General features: G+C 19.2%; 1 long non-coding RNA gene and 1 pseudogene across 2 annotated transcripts in view; one reads left to right on the top strand and one right to left on the bottom strand.

Moving 5' to 3' along the window:
- LOC143345913 (NADH-ubiquinone oxidoreductase chain 5 pseudogene) overlaps positions 1–23833 on the bottom strand; it is a 29071-nt pseudogene that overhangs the window by 2702 nt on the left and 2536 nt on the right. The gene's annotated exons all lie outside the window — the stretch shown is intronic.
- On the top strand, positions 518–23038 carry LOC143345915 (uncharacterized). The gene is made up of 2 exons (XR_013080340.1): positions 518–1283; positions 22698–23038. It is a non-coding gene; the product is annotated as an uncharacterized LOC143345915 (long non-coding RNA).

Genomic DNA, 23833 nt, shown 5'->3' with positions numbered 1-23833 from the left:
AAGATGAAGCTTCAAAATGAAAATGATGAATTTTAGAAAAATGATTAATTGATATACGAAATAAACATGTTATTAAAAATAAAATACCAATAATTACATGTGTTCCATGTAATCCTGTCAATAAATAAAAAATAGATCCAAAAATTCTATCATTAATACAAAATTTTGATTCATTATATTCTAAATATTGTAACAATGAAAAATAAATTCCTAATAAAATTGTACATAATAATCAAAATTTTCTATATCTTAATTTATTATTTAATAATAAATTATGTCTTAAAGTAATTATAAATCCAGATGAAATTAAAATAATTGAATTTAATAATGGAATATCATAAGGATTAAATATTAAAATATTTTTAGGAGGTCATAAATTACCAATTTCAATATTAGGAGAAATACATCTATGAAAATAAGTTCAAAATATTGAGATAAAAAAAAATAATTCTGAAATAATAAATAAAATTATTCTAAATTTTATTATTATTATTACTTTTAATGTATGGAATCCTTGATAAGTTCTTTCACGAATAATATCTCGTCATCATTGAAATATTATTATTATTAAAATTAATATATTTAATAATATAAAAAATAACTTATTTAATATAAATCAATTTAATACCCTTATTAATAAATTTATTAAAGATAAAGAAGTTATTAAAGGTCATGGTCTTAATGTAACTAAATGAAAAGGATGATTTGAATTTATCATTTTAATATTTAATTTTAATTAGATTCATTAAAATATAATAAACTTAAAATTGAAAATACATATGATTGAATTATAGAAACTGAAATTTCTAAAATAAATAATATATTTTGTACAATAATAATTAAAGGTAAAAACAATAATATTAAATTATTTATTGATGATCCTATTAAAGATAATAATAAATGACCTGCTAATATATTAGCAGTTAATCGAATAGATAATGTTCATGGACGAATAATATTTCTAATTAATTCAATTAATACTATAAAATTTATTAAAAATATAGGTGTATTTAATGGAACTAAATGAATTAATATATAATTTAAATTTACACTTCATCCAAATAATATAAATCTTAATCATAAAGTTAAAGATAAAGATAAATTAATATTTAAATGACTTGTTGGTGTAAAATTATAAGGAAATAATCCTAATAAATTTATAAATAAAATTATTATTATTAAACTAATAAAAATAATAATATTAGATATATATTTAAATATTACTAATAATTTAAATTCATTAAAAATTAAATTAATTAATAATATAAATATTATTTGATAACGTGATAATTTAATTCAATATATTAATGGGATTAATATTAATACTATTATAATTATAATTCAATTTATTGATATATATATATTTGTTGAAGGATCAAAAATAGAAAATAAATTTGTTACCATTTATATATATAAATAAATAAATGTTTCTTATAAAATTTAATTTTTATAATTTTATTATAATTTATAAAATAAATTATAATTAAAATAATAAAAATTATAATTAATCTATAAATATACAAATTTAATCAATTTATTGGTATTATTTGTGGAATGAAAAAATTTTCATTAGAAGTAATTGTTAAATACTATTATTTGGTTTAAGAGACCAATTCTTACATTTCAGACATCTAATGAAAAAAATATTGATTATATATTATTCAATAACTTTAAAATGACATTTTAATATTATTATTTAACTAATTTTTTATAATAATATATAATTAATTATTTATATTAATTCAATTTATAAAATTTGAACAATTAGTTCTTTCTAATACAATTGGTATAAATCTATGATTAGCACCACAAATTTCTGAACATTGTCCAAAAAATAAACCTGATCGTATTGAAATTAAAGTTATTTGATTAATACGTCCTGGAATTGAATCTATTTTTATTCCTAATGATGGAATTGTTCAAGAATGAATAACATCTAATGATGTAGTTAATAAACGAATAGGAATATTATAAGGAATAATTAATCGATTATCAACATCTAATAAACGAAATAAATCCAATTTATCTAAATCTTTAATTATATAAGAATCAAAATTAAAATTTTTAAATTCAGGATATTCATAACTTCAATATCATTGATGTCCAATAGCTTTAATTGTAAAAAAAATAGGATTCCATATTTCATCAATAAAATATAATGTTTTTAATGAAGGAAAAGCAATAATTATTAAAATTAATATAGGTAAAATTGTTCATACAATTTCAATTAAATGATGTTTTAATAAATATCGATTTATAAATTCATGAGTTATAATATCTAATATAATTAATAATGTAAATGTAATAATTATAATTATTATAATTATAGTAATATTATAAAATAAATTTAAATTATTAGAAAATGGTGAACTTGGATCTTGAAAAGAAAATATTTTTCAATGTGAAATTATTAATAAAAAATTATTATTTTTATTTAAGAATCTTAAGTTCATTGCACTTATCTGCCATATTAATTATTAATAAATATCTTTAATTTTTTTTATAATTATAAAATTATTTATAATATATAAATTTTATTTATTCTTTTTATTATATATAATTTTAATAATAAAAGGTAATTCATTAAATGAATGATCTAAAGGGGGATAATTTTGTAATCATTCTAAAGAACATTGATAAAATTTAAAAATAATTAATCGTTTAGCAATTAATCTTTCTATAATAATATAAATTAATAAAATTAATCTATTTAATGAAATCAAAGATCCTAAAGAAGATAATAAATTTCAACAATAATATGAATCAGGATAATCAGAATATCGTCGAGGTATTCCTATTAATCCTAAAAAATGTTGAGGAAAAAAAGTTAAATTTACTCCAATAAATATTAATAAAAATTGAATAATTAATCATTTTTTATTTAAAATTAAACCAGTAAAAATTGGATATCAATAAATAAATCTTGCAATAATAGAAAATACTGCTCCTATAGATAATACATAATGAAAATGTGCTACTACATAATATGTATCATGTAAAATAATATCAATAGATGAATTAGATAATATAATTCCAGTTAATCCTCCTATTGTAAATAAAAAAATAAATCCTATTGATCATAAAATCGAAGGATTAATAATTAATTTAGATCCATAATATGTTGCTATTCATCTAAAAACTTTAATTCCAGTAGGAATAGCAATAATTATAGTTGCTGAAGTAAAATAAGCTCGTGTATCAACATCTAATCCAACTGTAAATATATGATGAGCTCATACAATAAATCCTAAAAATCCAATACCTAATATTGCATAAATTATTCCAATATTACCAAATGTTTCTTTTTTACCACTTTCATTAAAAATAATATGTGAAATTAATCCAAATCCAGGTAAAATTAAAATATAAACTTCAGGATGACCAAAAAATCAAAATAAATGTTGATAAAGTACAGGATCTCCTCCACCTGAAGGATCAAAAAATGAAGTATTTAAATTACGATCAGTTAATAATATTGTAATTGCACCAGCTAATACAGGTAAAGATAATAATAATAAAATTGTTGTAATAAAAACAGATCATGAAAATAAAGATAATTGATCATAATTTAAATTATAATTTTATATTATTAAAATTGTTACAATAAAATTTATTGATCCTATAATAGATGAAATACCTGCAATATGTAAAGAAAAAATAGTTAAATCAACAGATAAAGAAGAATGATATATTAATGAAGATAATGGTGGGTAAATAGTTCATCCTGTCCCTCTTCCTCTATATAAAATATTACTTATTAATAATAAAATTAATGAAGGAGGTAATAATCAAAATCTTATATTATTTATTCGTGGAAATGCTATATCTGGTGCACCAATTATTAATGGAATTAATCAATTTCCAAATCCTCCAATTAAAAAAGGTATTACTATAAAAAAAATTATAATAAAAGCATGAGAAGTAACAATAGAATTATAAATTTGATCATTATTAATTCATATACCAGGTGAACTTAATTCCATACGAATAATTATTCTTAATGAAGAACCAATTATTCCAGTTCATATAGCAAAAATAAAATATAGTATACCAATATTTTTATGATTTGTTGAATAAAATCATTTAAGGATATAACAAATATTTATTAAAATTTACAATTATATTATATTTTTAAATTTGAAATTTAATAGTTTATTTTAACTTAAAATTTTATATTTAATATTAAATTATAATAATTCATAAAATTAATAAATTTAAATAATATTGTGTCTGAAAAAGAAATAAATTGTAAATTTATTTATAAAGATAAAAATTCTTTCTATATTAAAAATTATTATTTATTTTTAATTAAATTTTTATAAGTTAAAATAAACTATTAAATTGCAAATTTAAAAATATTAAAAATTTAATTAAAAATTTATTAAATCAATATATAAATATAATATACATATAAATATAATTATAAATAAAATTAATAATATTCATTTAGGAATAATTATATTAATTATAATTTTATAAGAGTAAGATTTAATTTTTGAATTTAAATAATAATTAAATAAAAACAAATTTAAATAAGTTCATGTTATTAAAGTTCTAGAAATTAATATAACAATTAATATAACCATTAAATTATTATAATTAGTAATTAAATTTTCTAATAATATTCATTTTATTAAAAATGTTAATATTGGAGGAAATCTAGAATATATAATTATTAAAAATATTATTAATATTTTTAATGGTTTACTTAAATTTAAATTATAAACATCAAATTTATTATCAATATTTAATATACCTAATAATCGAAATAATAATAATGATATTAAAGTGTATAAAATTATATAAATAATAAATAATTTTATAGATATCATTATTAATAATAATAATAAACATGTATGAATTATTGAAGAATAAATTATAATATATTTTAAAGAATTAGTATTTAAAACTAAAATTCTAGAATATAATAAATTAAAAATAATAAATCCAATTATATGCTCATCTAATTTTAATATTAAATGTATTAAATAAATAGGTTGAATTTTTAAAATAGTAGAAAAAATAAATAAATTTATTCTATTTATATTTTTTGAAGATATTAAAAATCAAAAATTTATAGGATATAAGCCTATTTTTATATATAATAAAAAATAAACAATACCAATATGTAAATTATCTATATGTTCTAATTTAATAATATTCTTTATAATAATACTAAAATATAATAATAAAGAAGTAATTATAGAAACTATAAAATAAAAAATTGCAGAATTTATATCCTTTTCAATAATTAAAATATAAATTATAGTAAAACTTACAATTTCTATTAATATTCAAACAATAATATAATTATTAAATAATAAAGATTGTTAAAAAGCTGATGCTTTTAACGACGAAGTCCGGATAGAGGGATCGGATTTTTATTGTGGGAAGTGAGTTGGGAATTTAAGATTTTCTTTTTCAAAAAACTGTTTATTATAAAAATAAAAATAAAATAAACAATCAGAAACAACGAAAATTCTTATTAAATTGTTTTCAACGATTTCCTGGTCGGAACCGGCACGTTGAGGTAGGCCAAGATTCTGTGAACAGAAAAACACGGCAATGTGTTAGACACGTAAACACGTTACACGTATATTCGCCGCGTGTGTGTCCTCACGCTCCTGGCTTCGATATTCGAATGTATAGGAGCGGAGAATTTCGCTCGCTCGTAATATACGAGCTCGCAAGTGGACTGTATTTAATATCTGGCGTGAAAAGAATTAAATTTCCTTTCGACGCCGAACTGAGTCGATTGTCTAGTGGACGGGGATGCAAATGGAGGTTGTAAGGCTCCAAATGCACTGATCCCGTGAGTATGCCCACGGAGTCTGTGCGTCGAGTCGCACTGCAGTACAACGGCACGACCGTCGATCTGCGGCTTCTCTTTAACGTTCCAACAGATGACTTGTTGGTCGAGAATTGTACTGCGAAGCCCGACAGCACGTGGTTCACTGCACGAATGCACCACTCGATGTGATTCGTGACAGTATTTGAACTACGTGGGGGCCTGACCCGCGACTCCTTGACCTCTCCGCACAGGTGCTCCTCTAAGCGTTACACCGGCGGGGTCTGTAGAGGGAAGGAATCGAAGACCGAAAGTCAAGCGTCCGAAGTGGACGCTGACCTGACTCCAGTGAGCCCACCTGGAGGTTCACCACGTAGGTGCCTCCCTTCGGTGTCTCCTAAGCCGAACGACAATCACAGAGAAGTTTGAACGGTATTCGCCCACTTCTCTGTGTTTCAAACGTTTATACGCTTGAAACGACAAAATAATACTGTACGAGGGGGGTCGAGCACCTTATTGGTGTATTCTCGAGCCCTCCAAATTAGACAGAAAATAGAAATTGAGCTTGTTTGGGACTTTCCCGAACGAAACTCCTGAATGCTTTTATTCGAGTCGAGAGTCGACTCGTTTGATAAGCAAAGACTAAAATTAATGAGTGCTAGTTTGAGTTTTAATGAATTCTCAGCTGTGCGAGGTCAATCAGAGGACCCGCACCAGACTGAACATCGACTCGTTGCACCCTTTATTGGTTAATTGTCTGCTAGCTTTATCTCGAGAATTTCACTCTCGAGATTCGCTCGAAATCTGTTCGGACACGATCGGGAGCCGATGTGCCTTCTTCAGAAGTCGCTGTGAGACTGTGTCGATTGACAGCCGAAAACGTCGCCGCGTTGCTCCAATTAGCCGTTCCGCGGCGCTGTCCAAATTTCGGCAGTCGATCTTTGTCTAATTCTCTACGCGCTACTCTCGCACGGTACTGACGTCATCAACACCGTTAGCACACTCGAATCGAAGGTAATGAGCCGTTACCGATGGCAGAAAAACTAGTAATACACGCGTTTTTCTATCACTGTTTGCTGTACAAATCCTATTAGAGATAATCTCCTTCGAATTGTACGTTAACAGGATTAACGGTAATCGCGGCCGAGGACAATCGCTCGGCATTATGCAAATCCTTAAACAAAGATAAAATTCTTAAAAAAAAAATAAAAAAAATTAATAATTTTAATTTAATATCATATTTTAAAGTTATTTTAATATAAAATTAAATAAATTTTTTATTTAATTCAATAATTAATAATTTTAATTTAAATTTTTAATAAAATATAACAATAAAAATTCAATTTATATAAATATTTCATCAAAATATTCCCTTTCAGGCATATTACTAAAATTTTAAAAAATTATATTTTAGTGTTTAAGCACATAAAACTTTGAATTTTATAGAATTAATTAAATTAATAAATATATTAATTATATAATATTTATTATTTTTACTTATTATATAAAAGACATCTACAATCTATATTTAGGGTATGAACCTAATAACTTTATTTATTTAGTTTATTTATATTAAATATTAAATTGAATGATTTAATTTCATTATTAAGTAAATTTTTTTTGTACATACTAGTAATTTCACGATAATTTCACTATACCTCTGATAATTAAATATTCACTCAATTTCAATGATCAGATGAAATTGAATGATTTAATTTCATTATTAAGTAAATTTTTTTTGTACATACTAGTAATTTCACGATAATTTCACTATACCTCTGATAATTAAATATTCACTCAATTTCAATGATCAGATGAAATTGAATGATTTAATTTCATTATTAAGTAAATTTTTTTTGTACATACTAGTAATTTCACGATAATTTTACTATACCTCTGATAATTAAATATTCACTCAATTTCAATGATCAGATGAAATTGAATGATTTAATTTCATTATTAAGTAAATTTTTTTTGTACATACTAGTAATTTCACGATAATTTCACTATACCTCTGATAATTAAATATTCACTCAATTTCAATGATCAGATGAAATTGAATGATTTAATTTCATTATTAAGTAAATTTTTTTTGTACATACTAGTAATTTCACGATAATTTTACTATACCTCTGATAATTAAATATTCACTCAATTTCAATGATCAGATGAAATTGAATGATTTAATTTCATTATTAAGTAAATTTTTTTTGTACATACTAGTAATTTCACGATAATTTTACTATACCTCTGATAATTAAATATTCACTCAATTTCAATGATCAGATGAAATTGAATGATTTAATTTCATTATTAAGTAAATTTTTTTTGTACATACTAGTAATTTCACGATAATTTTACTATACCTCTGATAATTAAATATTCACTCAATTTCAATGATCAGATGAAATTGAATGATTTAATTTCATTATTAAGTAAATTTTTTTTGTACATACTAGTAATTTCACGATAATTTCACTATACCTCTGATAATTAAATATTCACTCAATTTCAATGATCAGATGAAATTGAATGATTTAATTTCATTATTAAGTAAATTTTTTTTGTACATACTAGTAATTTCACGATAATTTTACTATACCTCTGATAATTAAATATTCACTCAATTTCAATGATCAGATGAAATTGAATGATTTAATTTCATTATTAAGTAAATTTTTTTTGTACATACTAGTAATTTCACGATAATTTTACTATACCTCTGATAATTAAATATTCACTCAATTTCAATGATCAGATGAAATTGAATGATTTAATTTCATTATTAAGTAAATTTTTTTTGTACATACTAGTAATTTCACGATAATTTCACTATACCTCTGATAATTAAATATTCACTCAATTTCAATGATCAGATGAAATTGAATGATTTAATTTCATTATTAAGTAAATTTTTTTTGTACATACTAGTAATTTCACGATAATTTCACTATACCTCTGATAATTAAATATTCACTCAATTTCAATGATCAGATGAAATTGAATGATTTAATTTCATTATTAAGTAAATTTTTTTTGTACATACTAGTAATTTCACGATAATTTTACTATACCTCTGATAATTAAATATTCACTCAATTTCAATGATCAGATGAAATTGAATGATTTAATTTCATTATTAAATAAATTTTTTTTGTACATACTAGTAATTTCACGATAATTTTACTATACCTCTGATAATTAAATATTCACTCAATTTCAATGATCAGATGAAATTGAATGATTTAATTTCATTATTAAGTAAATTTTTTTTATACATACTAGTAATTTCACGATAATTTTACTATACCTCTGATAATTAAATATTCACTCAATTTCAATAATTAATTTAATTAATAATTAAATTTTAATATACTATAATAAAAATTAAATTAATTAAAGAAAATAATCAAAATTTATTTTATAATATAATTAAATTTTTATATACTATAATAAAAATTAAATTAATTAAAGAAAATAATCAAAATTTATTTTATAATATAATTAAATTTTTATATACTATAATAAAAATTAAATTAATTAAAGAAAATAATCAAAATTTATTTTATTTAGACAATAATTTTTATATAAACAATAATAATTAAATATATAAATATGTATTTATTGTATTAAATTTTTTTTTTTTTATATTAATAAATTTTTTAATATGAATAATTTAAATTATAAATTCATAAAATATATAATTTATATATTATAATATAATTTATAATTTAATAACAATAAATTTAATATAATAAATATTTATTTATTAATAAATATTTAATTGATATATATATATATAATTATTGTTATAAAGAAAAAAAAATAAATTATAGATTAATATACATATTATACATAACAAATATGTTAATTTATACATAGTTATCTATAAATCTTGGAATCTACATACACCTATTAATATATCCTAAGAGTCTAATTATACATAATTATCTATGGATTTATCGAATATATAATCTATATTATAAAATATAATCCACAATTTAATAACAATAGATTTAATATAATAAATATTTATCTATTAATAAATATTTAATTGATATATATATATATATATATAATTATTGTTATAAAGAAAAAAAAATAAATTATAGATTAATATACATATTATACATAATAAATATGTTAATTTATACATAGTTATCTATAAATCTTGGAATCTACATACATCTATTAATATATCCTAAGAGTCTAATTATTCATAATTATCTATGGATTTATCGAATATATAATCTATATTATAAAATATAATCCACAATTTAATAACAATAGATTTAATATAATAAATATTTATCTATTAATAAATATTTAATTGATATATATATATATAATTATTGTTATAAAGAAAAAAAAATAAATTATAGATTAATATACATATTATACATAATAAATATGTTAATTTATATATAGTTATCTATAAATCTTGGAATCTACATACATCTATTAATATATCCTAAGAGTCTAATTATACATAATTATCTATGGATTTATCGAATATATAATCTATATTATAAAATATAATCCACAATTTAATAACAATAAATTTAATATAATAAATATTTATCTATTAATAAATATTTAATTGATATATATATATATAATTATTGTTATAAAGAAAAAAAAATAAATTATAGATTAATATACATATTATACATAATAAATATGTTAATTTATACATAGTTATCTATAAATCTTGGAATCTACATACATCTATTAATATATACTAAGAGTCTAATTATACATAATTATCTATGGATTTATCGAATATATAATCTATATTATAAAATATAATCCATAATTTAATAACAATAAATTTAATATAATATATATTTATCTATTAATAAATATTTCATTGATATATATATATATAATTATTGTTATAAAGAAAAAAAAATAAATTATAGATTAATATACATATTATACATAATAAATATGTTAATTTATATATAGTTATCTATAAATCTTGGAATCTACATACATCTATTAATAGAAGAAGTAATTATAGAAACTATAAAAAAAAAAATTGCAGAATTTATATCTTTTTCAATAATTAAAATATAAATTATAGTAAAACTTACAATTTCTATTAATATTCAAACAATAATATAATTATTAAATAATAAAGATTGTTAAAAAGCTGATGCTTTTAACGACGAAGTCCGGATAGAGGGATCGGATTTTTATTGTGGGAAGTGAGTTGGGAATTTAAGATTTTCTTTTTCAAAAAACTGTTTATTATAAAAATAAAAATAAAATAAACAATCAGAAACAACGAAAATTCTTATTAAATTGTTTTCAACGATTTCCTGGTCGGAACCGGCACGTTGAGGTAGGCCAAGATTCTGTGAACAGAAAAATACGGCAATGTGTTAGACACGTAAACACGTTACACGTATATTCGCCGCGTGTGTGTCCTCACGCTCCTGGCTTCGATATTCGAGTGTATAGGAGCGGAGAATTTCGCTCGCTCGTAATATACGAGCTCGCAAGTGGACTGTATTTAATATCTGGCGTGAAAAGAATTAAATTTCCTTTCGACGCCGAACTGAGTCGATTGTCTAGTGGACGGGGATGCAAGTGGAGGTTGTAAGGCTCCAAATGCACTGATCCCGTGAGTATGCCCACGGAGTCTGTGCGTCGAGTCGCACTGCAGTACAACGGCACGACCGTCGATCTGCGGCTTCTCTTTAACGTTCCAACAGATGACTTGTTGGTCGAGAATTGTACTGCGAAGCCCGACAGCACGTGGTTCACTGCACGAATGCACCACTCGATGTGATTCGTGACAGTATTTGAACTACGTGGGGGCCTGACCCGCGACTCCTTGACCTCTCCGCACAGGTGCTCCTCTAAGCGTTACACCGGCGGGGTCTGTAGAGGGAAGGAATCGAAGACCGAAAGTCAAGCGTCCGAAGTGGACGCTGACCTGACTCCAGTGAGCCCACCTGGAGGTTCACCACGTAGGTGCCTCCCTTCGGTGTCTCCTAAGCCGAACGACAATCACAGAGAAGTTTGAACGGTATTCGCCCACTTCTCTGTGTTTCAAACGTTTATACGCTTGAAACGACAAAATAATACTGTACGAGGGGGGTCGAGCACCTTATTGGTGTATTCTCGAGCCCTCCAAATTAGACAGAAAATAGAAATTGAGCTTGTTTGGGACTTTCCCGAACGAAACTCCTGAATGCTTTTATTCGAGTCGAGAGTCGACTCGTTTGATAAGCAAAGACTAAAATTAATGAGTGCTAGTTTGAGTTTTAATGAATTCTCAGCTGTGCGAGGTCAATCAGAGGACCCGCACCAGACTGAACATCGACTCGTTGCACCCTTTATTGGTTAATTGTCTGCTAGCTTTATCTCGAGAATTTCACTCTCGAGATTCGCTCGAAATCTGTTCGGACACGATCGGGAGCCGATGTGCCTTCTTCAGAAGTCGCTGTGAGACTGTGTCGATTGACAGCCGAAAACGTCGCCGCGTTGCTCCAATTAGCCGTTCCGCGGCGCTGTCCAAATTTCGGCAGTCGATCTTTGTCTAATTCTCTACGCGCTACTCTCGCACGGTACTGACGTCATCAACACCGTTAGCACACTCGAATCGAAGGTAATGAGCCGTTACCGATGGCAGAAAAACTAGTAATACACGCGTTTTTCTATCACTGTTTGCTGTACAAATCCTATTAGAGATAATCTCCTTCGAATTGTACGTTAACAGGATTAACGGTAATCGCGGCCGAGGACAATCGCTCGGCATTATGCAAATCTTTAAACAAAGATAAAATTCTTAAAAAAAAAATAAAAAAAATTAATAATTTTAATTTAATATCATATTTTAAAGTTATTTTAATATAAAATTAAATAAATTTTTTATTTAATTCAATAATTAATAATTTTAATTTAAATTTTTAATAAAATATAATAATAAAAATTCAATTTATATAAATATTTCATCAAAATATTCCCTTTCAGGCATATTACTAAAATTTTAAAAAATTATATTTTAGTGTTTAAGCACATAAAACTTTGAATTTTATAGAATTAATTAAATTAATAAATATATTAATTATATAATATTTATTATTTTTACTTATTATATAAAAGACATCTACAATCTATATTTAGGGTATGAACCTAATAACTTTATTTATTTAGTTTATTTATATTAAATATTAAATTGAATGATTTAATTTCATTATTAAGTAAATTTTTTTTGTACATACTAGTAATTTCACGATAATTTTACTATACCTCTGATAATTAAATATTCACTCAATTTCAATGATCAGATGAAATTGAATGATTTAATTTCATTATTAAGTAAATTTTTTTTGTACATACTAGTAATTTCACGATAATTTCACTATACCTCTGATAATTAAATATTCACTCAATTTCAATGATCAGATGAAATTGAATGATTTAATTTCATTATTAAGTAAATTTTTTTTGTACATACTAGTAATTTCACGATAATTTTACTATACCTCTGATAATTAAATATTCACTCAATTTCAATGATCAGATGAATATATAATTTATTTTTTTTTATATAATATTAATTATATATATATATATAATTTATTTATTTATTATGTAATATTAATTATATATATATATATCAATTAAATATTTATTAATAAATAAATATCTATTATATTAAATTTATTATATTAAATTGTGGATTATATTTTATAATATAGATTATATATTCGATAAATCCATAGATAATTATATATAATTAGACTCTTAGTATATATTAATAGATGTATATAGATTCCAAGATTTATAGATAATTATATATAAATTAACATATTTATTATGTATAATATGTATATTAATCTATAATTTATTTTTTTTTCTTTATAACAATAATTATATATATATGTATCAATTAAATATTTATTAATAGATAAATATTTATTATATTAAATCTATTGTTATTAAATTGTGGATTATATTTTATAATATAAATTATATATTCGATAAATCCATAGATAATTATATATAATTAGACTCTTAGTATATATTAATAGATGTATGTAGATTCCAAGATTTATAGATAACTATGTATAAATTAACATATTTATTATGTATAATATGTATATTAATCTATAATTTATTTTTTTTTCTTTATAACAATAATTATATATATATATATATATATATCAATTAAATATTTATTAATAGATAAATATTTATTATATTAAATCTATTGTTATTAAATTGTGGATTATATTTTATAATATAGATTATATATTCGATAAATCCATAGATAATTATATGTAATTAGACTCCTAGTATATATTAATAGATGTATGTAGATTCCAAGATTTATAGATAACTATATATAGATTAACATATTTATTATGTATAATATGTATATTAATCTATAATTTATTTTTTTCTTTTTATAACAATAATTATATATATATGTATCAATTAAATATTTATTAATAGATAAATATTTATTATATTAAATCTATTATTATTAAATTGTGGATTATATTTTATAATATAGATTATATATTCGATAAATCCATAGATAATTATATGTAATTAGACTCCTAGTATATATTAATAGATGTATGTAGATTCCAAGATTTATAGATAACTATATATAAATTAACATATTTATTATGTATAATATGTATATTAATCTATAATTTATTTTTTTTTCTTTATAACAATAATTATATATATATATATCAATTAATTATTTATTAATAGATAAATATTTATTATATTAAATTTATTGTTATTAAATTGTGGATTATATTTTATAATATAGATTATATATTCGATAAATCCATAGATAATTATGTATAATTAGACTCTTAGGATATATTAATAGATGTATGTAGATTCCAAGATTTATAGATAACTATATATAAAATAACATATTTATTATGTATAATATGTATATTAATCTATAATTTATTTTTTTTTCTTTATAACAATAATTATATATATATATATCAATTAAATATTTATTAATAGATAAATATTTATTATGTTAAATCTATTGTTATTAAATTGTGGATTATATTTTATAATATAGATTATATATTCGATAAATCCATAGATAATTATGTATAATTAGACTCTTAGGATATATTAATAGATGTATGTAGATTCCAAGATTTATAGATAACTATGTATAAATTAACATATTTATTATGTATAATATGTATATTAATCTATAATTTATTTTTTTTTCTTTATAACAATAATTATATATATATATATATCAATTAAATATTTATTAATAGATAAATATTTATTATATTAAATCTATTGTTATTAAATTGTGGATTATATTTTATAATATAGATTATATATTCGATAAATCCATAGATAATTATATATAATTAGACTCCTAGTATATATTAATAGATGTATGTAGATTCCAAGATTTATAGATAACTATATATAAATTAACATATTTATTATGTATAATATGTATATTAATCTATAATTTATTTTTTTTTCTTTATAACAATAATTATATATATATATATCAATTAAATATTTATTAATAGATAAATATTTATTATATTAAATCTATTGTTATTAAATTATGGATTATATTTTATAATATAGATTATATATTCGATAAATCCATAGATAATTATGTATAATTAGACTCTTAGTATATATTAATAGATGTATGTAGATTCCAAGATTTATAGATAACTATGTATAAATTAACATATTTATTATGTATAATATGTATATTAATCTATAATTTATTTTTTTTTCTTTATAACAATAATTATATATATATATATCAGTTAAATATTTATTAATAGATAAATATTTATTATATTAAATTTATTGTTATTAAATTGTGGATTATATTTTATAATATAGATTATATATTCGATAAATCCATAGATAATTATATGTAATTAGACTCCTAGTATATATTAATAGATGTATGTAGATTCCAAGATTTATAGATAACTATATATAAATTAACATATTTATTATGTATAATATGTATATTAATCTATAATTTATTTTTTTTTCTTTATAACAATAATTATATATATATATATATATATATATATATATATATATATATATATATATCAATTAAATATTTATTAATAGATAAATATTTATTATATTAAATCTATTGTTATTAAATTGTGGATTATATTTTATAATATAGATTATATATTCGATAAATCCATAGATAATTATGTATAATTAGACTCTTAGGATATATTAATAGGTGTATGTAGATTCCAAGATTTATAGATAACTATGTATAAATTAACATATTTATTATGTATAATATGTATATTAATCTATAATTTATTTTTTTTTCTTTATAACAATAATTATATATATATATATATCAATTAAATATTTATTAATAGATAAATATTTATTATATCAAATTTATTGTTATTAAATTATAAATTATATTATAATATATAAATTATATATTTTATGAATTTATAATTTAAATTATTCATATTAAAAAATTTATTAATATAAAAAAAAAAAAAAATTTAATACAATAAATACATCTTTATATATTTAATTATTATTGTTTATATAAAAATTATTGTCTAAATAAAATAAATTTTGATTATTTTCTTTAATTAGTTTAATTTTTATTATAGTATATAAAAATTTAATTATATTATAAAATAAATTTTGATTATTTTCTTTAATTAATTTAATTTTTATTATAGTATATAAAAATTTAATTATATTATAAAATAAATTTTGATTATTTTCTTTAATTAATTTAATTTTTATTCTAGTATATAAAAATTTAATTATTAATTAAATTAATTATTGAAATTGAGTGAATATTTAATTATCAGAGGTATAGTAAAATTATAGTGAAATTACTAGTATGTATAAAAAAATTTACTTAATAATGAAATTAAAATCATTCAATTTCATCTGATCATTGAAATTGAGTGAATATTTAATTATCAGAGGTATAGTAAAATTATAGTGAAATTATTAGTATGTATAAAAAAGTTTACTTAATAATGAAATTAAAATCATTCAATTTCATCTGATCATTGAAATTGAGTGAATATTTAATTATCAGAGGTATAGTAAAATTATAGTGAAATTATTAGTATGTATAAAAAAATTTACTTAATAATGAAATTAAAATCATTCAATTTCATCTGATCATTGAAATTGAGTGAATATTTAATTATCAGAGGTATAGTAAAATTATAGTGAAATTACTAATATGTATAAAAAAATTTATTTAATAATGAAATTAAAATCATTCAATTTCATCTGATCATTGAAATTGAGTGAATATTTAATTATCAGAGGTATAGTAAAATTATAGTGAAATTACTAATATGTATAAAAAAATTTACTTAATAATGAAATTAAAATCATTCAATTTCATCTGATCATTGAAATTGAATGAATATTTAATTATCAGAGGTATAGTAAAATTATAGTGAAATTACTAGTATGTATAAAAAAATTTACTTAATAATGAAATTAAAATCATTCAATTTCATCTGATCATTGAAATTGAGTGAATATTTAATTATCAGAGGTATAGTAAAATTATAGTGAAATTATTAGTATGTATAAAAAAATTTACTTAATAATGAAATTAAAATCATTCAATTTCATCTGATCATTGAAATTGAGTGAATATTTAATTATCAGAGGTATAGTAAAATTATAGTGAAATTATTAGTATGTATAAAAAAATTTACTTAATAATGAAATTAAAATCATTCATTTTCATCTGATCATTGAAATTGAGTGAATATTTAATTATCAGAGGTATAGTAAAATTATAGTGAAATTACTAGTATGTATAAAAAAATTTACTTAATAATGAAATTAAATCATTCAATTTCATCTGATCATTGAAATTGAGTGAATATTTAATTATCAGAGGTATAGTGAAATTATCGTGAAATTACTAGTATGTACAAAAAAAATTTACTTAATAATGAAATTAAATCATTCAATTTCATCTGATCATTGAAATTGAGTGAATATTTAATTATCAGAGGTATAGTAAAATTATAGTGAAATTATTAGTATGTATAAGAAAATTTACTTAATAATGAAATTAAAATCATTCAATTTCATCTGATCATTGAAATTGAGTGAATATTTAATTATCAGAGGTATAGTAAAATTATAGTGAAATTACTAGTATGTATAAAAAAATTTATTTAATAATGAAATTAAAATTATTTTATTTAATTTATTTATATAAATAAACTAAATAAATAAAGTTATTAGGTTCATACCCTAAATATAGATTTTGAATGTCTTTTATATAATAAATAAAAAAAAATAATAAATATTATATAATTAATATATTTATTAATTTAATTAATTCTATAAAATTCAAAATTTTATGTGCTTAAACACTAAAATATAATTTTTTTAAATTTTAGTAATATGCCTGAAAAAGGAATATTTTGATGAAATATTTATATAAATTAAATTTTTATTATTATATTTTATTAAAAGTTTAAATTAGAATTATTAATTATTGAATTAAATAAAAAATTTATTTAATTTTATATTAAAAAAACTTTAAAATATGATATTAAATTAAAATTATTAATTTTTTTTATTTTTTTTTTAAGAATTTTATCTTTATTATTTAATAATTGTATTATTGTTTGAATATTAATAGAAATTGTAAGTTTTACTATAGTTTATATTTTAATTATTGAAAAGGATATAAATTCTGCAATTTTTTATTTTATAGTTTCTATAATTACTTCTTTATTATTATATTTTAGTATTATTATAAAGAATATTCTTAATTTAGAACAAATAGATAATTTACATATTGGTATTGTTTATTTTTTATTATATATAAAAATAGGTTTATATCCTATAAATTTTTGATTTTTAATATCTTCAGAAAATATAAATTGAATAAATTTATTTATTTTTTCTACTATTTTAAAAATTCAACCTGTTTATTTAATACATTTAATATTAAAATTAGATGAACATATAATTGGATTTATTACTTTTAATTTATTATATTCTAGAATTTTAGTTTTAAATACTAATTCTTTAAAATATATTATAATTTATTCTTCAATAATTCATACATGTTTATTATTATTATTAATAATGATATCTATAAAATTATTTATTATTTATATAATTTTATACACTTTAATATCATTATTATTATTTCGATTATTAGGTATATTAAATATTGATAATAAATTTGATGTTTATGATTTAAATTTAAGTAAACCATTAAAAATATTAATAATATTTTTAATAATTATATATTCTAGATTTCCTCCAATATTAACATTTCTAATAAAATGAATATTATTAGAAAGTTTAATTACTAATTATAATAATTTAATGATTGTATTAATTGTTATATTAATTTCTAGAACTTTAATAACATGGACTTACTTAAATTTATTTTTATTTAATCATTATTTAAATTCAAAAATTAAATCTTATTCTTATAAAATTATAATTAGTACAATTATTCCTAAATGAATATTATTAATTTTATTTATAATTATATTTATATGTATATTATATTTATATATTGATTTAATAAATTTTTAATTAAATTTTTAATATTTTTAAATTTGCAATTTAATAGTTTATTTTAACTTATAAAAATTTAATTAAAAATAAATAATAATTTTTAATATAGAAAGAATTTTTATCTTTATAAATAAATTTACAATTTATTTCTTTTTCAGACACAATATTATTTAAATTTATTAATTTTATGAATTATTATAATTTAATATTAAATATAAAATTTTAAGTTAAAATAAACTATTAAATTTCAAATTTAAAAATATAATATAATTGTAAATTTTAATAAATATTTGTTATATCCTTAAATGATTTTATTCAACAAATCATAAAAATATTGGTATACTATATTTTATTTTTGCTATATGAACTGGAATAATTGGTTCTTCATTAAGAATAATTATTCGTATGGAATTAAGTTCACCTGGTATATGAATTAATAATGATCAAATTTATAATTCTATTGTTACTTCTCATGCTTTTATTATAATTTTTTTTATAGTAATACCTTTTTTAATTGGAGGATTTGGAAATTGATTAATTCCATTAATAATTGGTGCACCAGATATAGCATTTCCACGAATAAATAATATAAGATTTTGATTATTACCTCCTTCATTAATTTTATTATTAATAAGTAATATTTTATATAGAGGAAGAGGGACAGGATGAACTATTTACCCACCATTATCTTCATTAATATATCATTCTTCTTTATCTGTTGATTTAACTATTTTTTCTTTACATATTGCAGGTATTTCATCTATTATAGGATCAATAAATTTTATTGTAACAATTTTAATAATATAAAATTATAATTTAAATTATGATCAATTATCTTTATTTTCATGATCTGTTTTTATTACAACAATTTTATTATTATTATCTTTACCTGTATTAGCTGGTGCAATTACAATATTATTAACTGATCGTAATTTAAATACTTCATTTTTTGATCCTTCAGGTGGAGGAGATCCTGTACTTTATCAACATTTATTTTGATTTTTTGGTCATCCTGAAGTTTATATTTTAATTTTACCTGGATTTGGATTAATTTCACATATTATTTTTAATGAAAGTGGTAAAAAAGAAACATTTGGTAATATTGGAATAATTTATGCAATATTAGGTATTGGATTTTTAGGATTTATTGTATGAGCTCATCATATATTTACAGTTGGATTAGATGTTGATACACGAGCTTATTTTACTTCAGCAACTATAATTATTGCTATTCCTACTGGAATTAAAGTTTTTAGATGAATAGCAACATATTATGGATCTAAATTAATTATTAATCCTTCGATTTTATGATCAATAGGATTTATTTTTTTATTTACAATAGGAGGATTAACTGGAATTATATTATCTAATTCATCTATTGATATTATTTTACATGATACATATTATGTAGTAGCACATTTTCATTATGTATTATCTATAGGAGCAGTATTTTCTATTATTGCAAGATTTATTTATTGATATCCAATTTTTACTGGTTTAATTTTAAATAAAAAATGATTAATTATTCAATTTTTATTAATATTTATTGGAGTAAATTTAACTTTTTTTCCTCAACATTTTTTAGGATTAATAGGAATACCTCGACGATATTCTGATTATCCTGATTCATATTATTGTTGAAATTTATTATCTTCTTTAGGATCTTTAATTTCATTAAATAGATTAATTTTATTAATTTATATTATTATAGAAAGATTAATTGCTAAACGATTAATTATTTTTAAATTTTATCAATGTTCTTTAGAATGATTACAAAATTATCCTCCTTTAGATCATTCATTTAATGAATTACCTTTTATTATTAAAATTATATATAATAAAAAGAATAAATAAAATTTATATATTATAAATAATTTTGTAATTATAAAAAAAATTAAAGATATTTATTAATAATTAATATGGCAGATAAGTGCAATGAACTTAAGATTCTTAAATAAAAATAATAATTTTTTATTAATAATTTCACATTGAAAAATATTTTCTTTTCAAGATCCAAGTTCACCATTTTCTAATAATTTAAATTTATTTTATAATATTACTATAATTATAATAATTATAATTATTACATTTACATTATTAATTATATTAGATATTATAACTAATGAATTTATAAATCGATATTTGTTAAAGCATCATTTAATTGAAATTGTATGAACAATTTTACCTATATTAATTTTAATAATTATTGCTTTTCCTTCATTAAAAACATTATATTTTATTGATGAAATATGGAATCCTATTTTTTTTACAATTAAAGCTATTGGACATCAATGATATTGAAGTTATGAATATCCTGAATTTAAAAATTTTAATTTTGATTCTTATATAATTAAAGATTTAGATAAATTGGATTTATTTCGTTTATTAGATGTTGATAATCGATTAATTATTCCTTATAATATTCCTATTCGTTTATTAACTACATCATTAGATGTTATTCATTCTTGAACAATTCCATCATTAGGAATAAAAATAGATTCAATTCCAGGACGTATTAATCAAATAACTTTAATTTCAATACGATCAGGTTTATTTTTTGGACAATGTTCAGAAATTTGTGGTGCTAATCATAGATTTATACCAATTGTATTAGAAAGAACTAATTGTTCAAATTTTATAAATTGAATTAATATAAATAATTAATTATATATTATTATAAAAAATTAGTTAAATAATAATATTAAAATGTCATTTTAAAGTTATTGAATAATATATAATCAATATTTTTTTCATTAGATGTCTGAAATGTAAGAATTGGTCTCTTAAACCAAATAATAGTATTTAACAATTACTTCTAATGAAAATTTTTTTATCCCACAAATAATACCAATAAATTGATTAAATTTGTATATTTATAGATTAATTATAATTTTTATTATTTTAATTATAATTTATTTTATAAATTATAATAAAATTATAAAAATTAAATTTTATAAGATACATTTATTAATTTATATATATAAATGGTAACAAATTTATTTTCTATTTTTGATCCTTCAACAAATATATATATATCAATAAATTGAATTATAATTATAATAGTATTAATATTAATTCCATTAATATATTGAATTAAATTATCACGTTATCAAATAATATTTATATTATTAATTAATTTAATTTTTAATGAATTTAAATTATTAGTAATATTTAAATATATATCTAATATTATTATTTTTATTAGTTTAATAATAATAATTTTATTTATAAATTTATTAGGATTATTTCCTTATAATTTTACACCAACAAGTCATTTAAATATTAATTTATCTTTATCTTTAACTTTATGATTAAGATTTATATTATTTGGATGAAGTGTAAATTTAAATTATATATTAATTCATTTAGTTCCATTAAATACACCTATATTTTTAATAAATTTTATAGTATTAATTGAATTAATTAGAAATATTATTCGTCCATGAACATTATCTATTCGATTAACTGCTAATATATTAGCAGGTCATTTATTATTATCTTTAATAGGATCATCAATAAATAATTTAATATTATTGTTTTTACCTTTAATTATTATTGTACAAAATATATTATTTATTTTAGAAATTTCAGTTTCTATAATTCAATCATATGTATTTTCAATTTTAAGTTTATTATATTTTAATGAATCTAATTAAAATTAAATATTAAAATGATAAATTCAAATCATCCTTTTCATTTAGTTACATTAAGACCATGACCTTTAATAACTTCTTTATCTTTAATAAATTTATTAATAAGGGTATTAAATTGATTTATATTAAATAAGTTATTTTTTATATTATTAAATATATTAATTTTAATAATAATAATATTTCAATGATGACGAGATATTATTCGTGAAAGAACTTATCAAGGATTCCATACATTAAAAGTAATAATAATAATAAAATTTAGAATAATTTTATTTATTATTTCAGAATTATTTTTTTTTATCTCAATATTTTGAACTTATTTTCATAGATGTATTTCACCTAATATTGAAATTGGTAATTTATGACCTCCTAAAAATATTTTAATATTTAATCCTTATGATATTCCATTATTAAATTCAATTATTTTAATTTCATCTGGATTTATAATTACTTTAAGTCATAATTTATTATTAAATAATAAATTAAGATATAGAAAATTTTGATTATTATGTACAATTTTATTAGGAATTTATTTTTCATTATTACAATATTTAGAATATAATGAATCAAAATTTTGTATTAATGATAGAATTTTTGGATCTATTTTTTATTTATTGACAGGATTTCATGGAACACATGTAATTATTGGTATTTTATTTTTAATAACATGTTTATTTCGTATATCAATTAATCATTTTTCTAAAATTCATCATTTTCATTTTGAAGCTTCATCTTGATATTGACATTTTGTAGATATTATTTGATTATTTGTTTATATATTTATTTATTGATGAATATATTAAATTAATTAATAATATAT

This window comes from Colletes latitarsis, chromosome 9, assembly GCF_051014445.1.
Source record: "Colletes latitarsis isolate SP2378_abdomen chromosome 9, iyColLati1, whole genome shotgun sequence".
NCBI lineage: Eukaryota > Metazoa > Arthropoda > Insecta > Hymenoptera > Colletidae > Colletes > Colletes latitarsis.
This window is presented reverse-complemented; position numbering and strand designations above follow the sequence as displayed.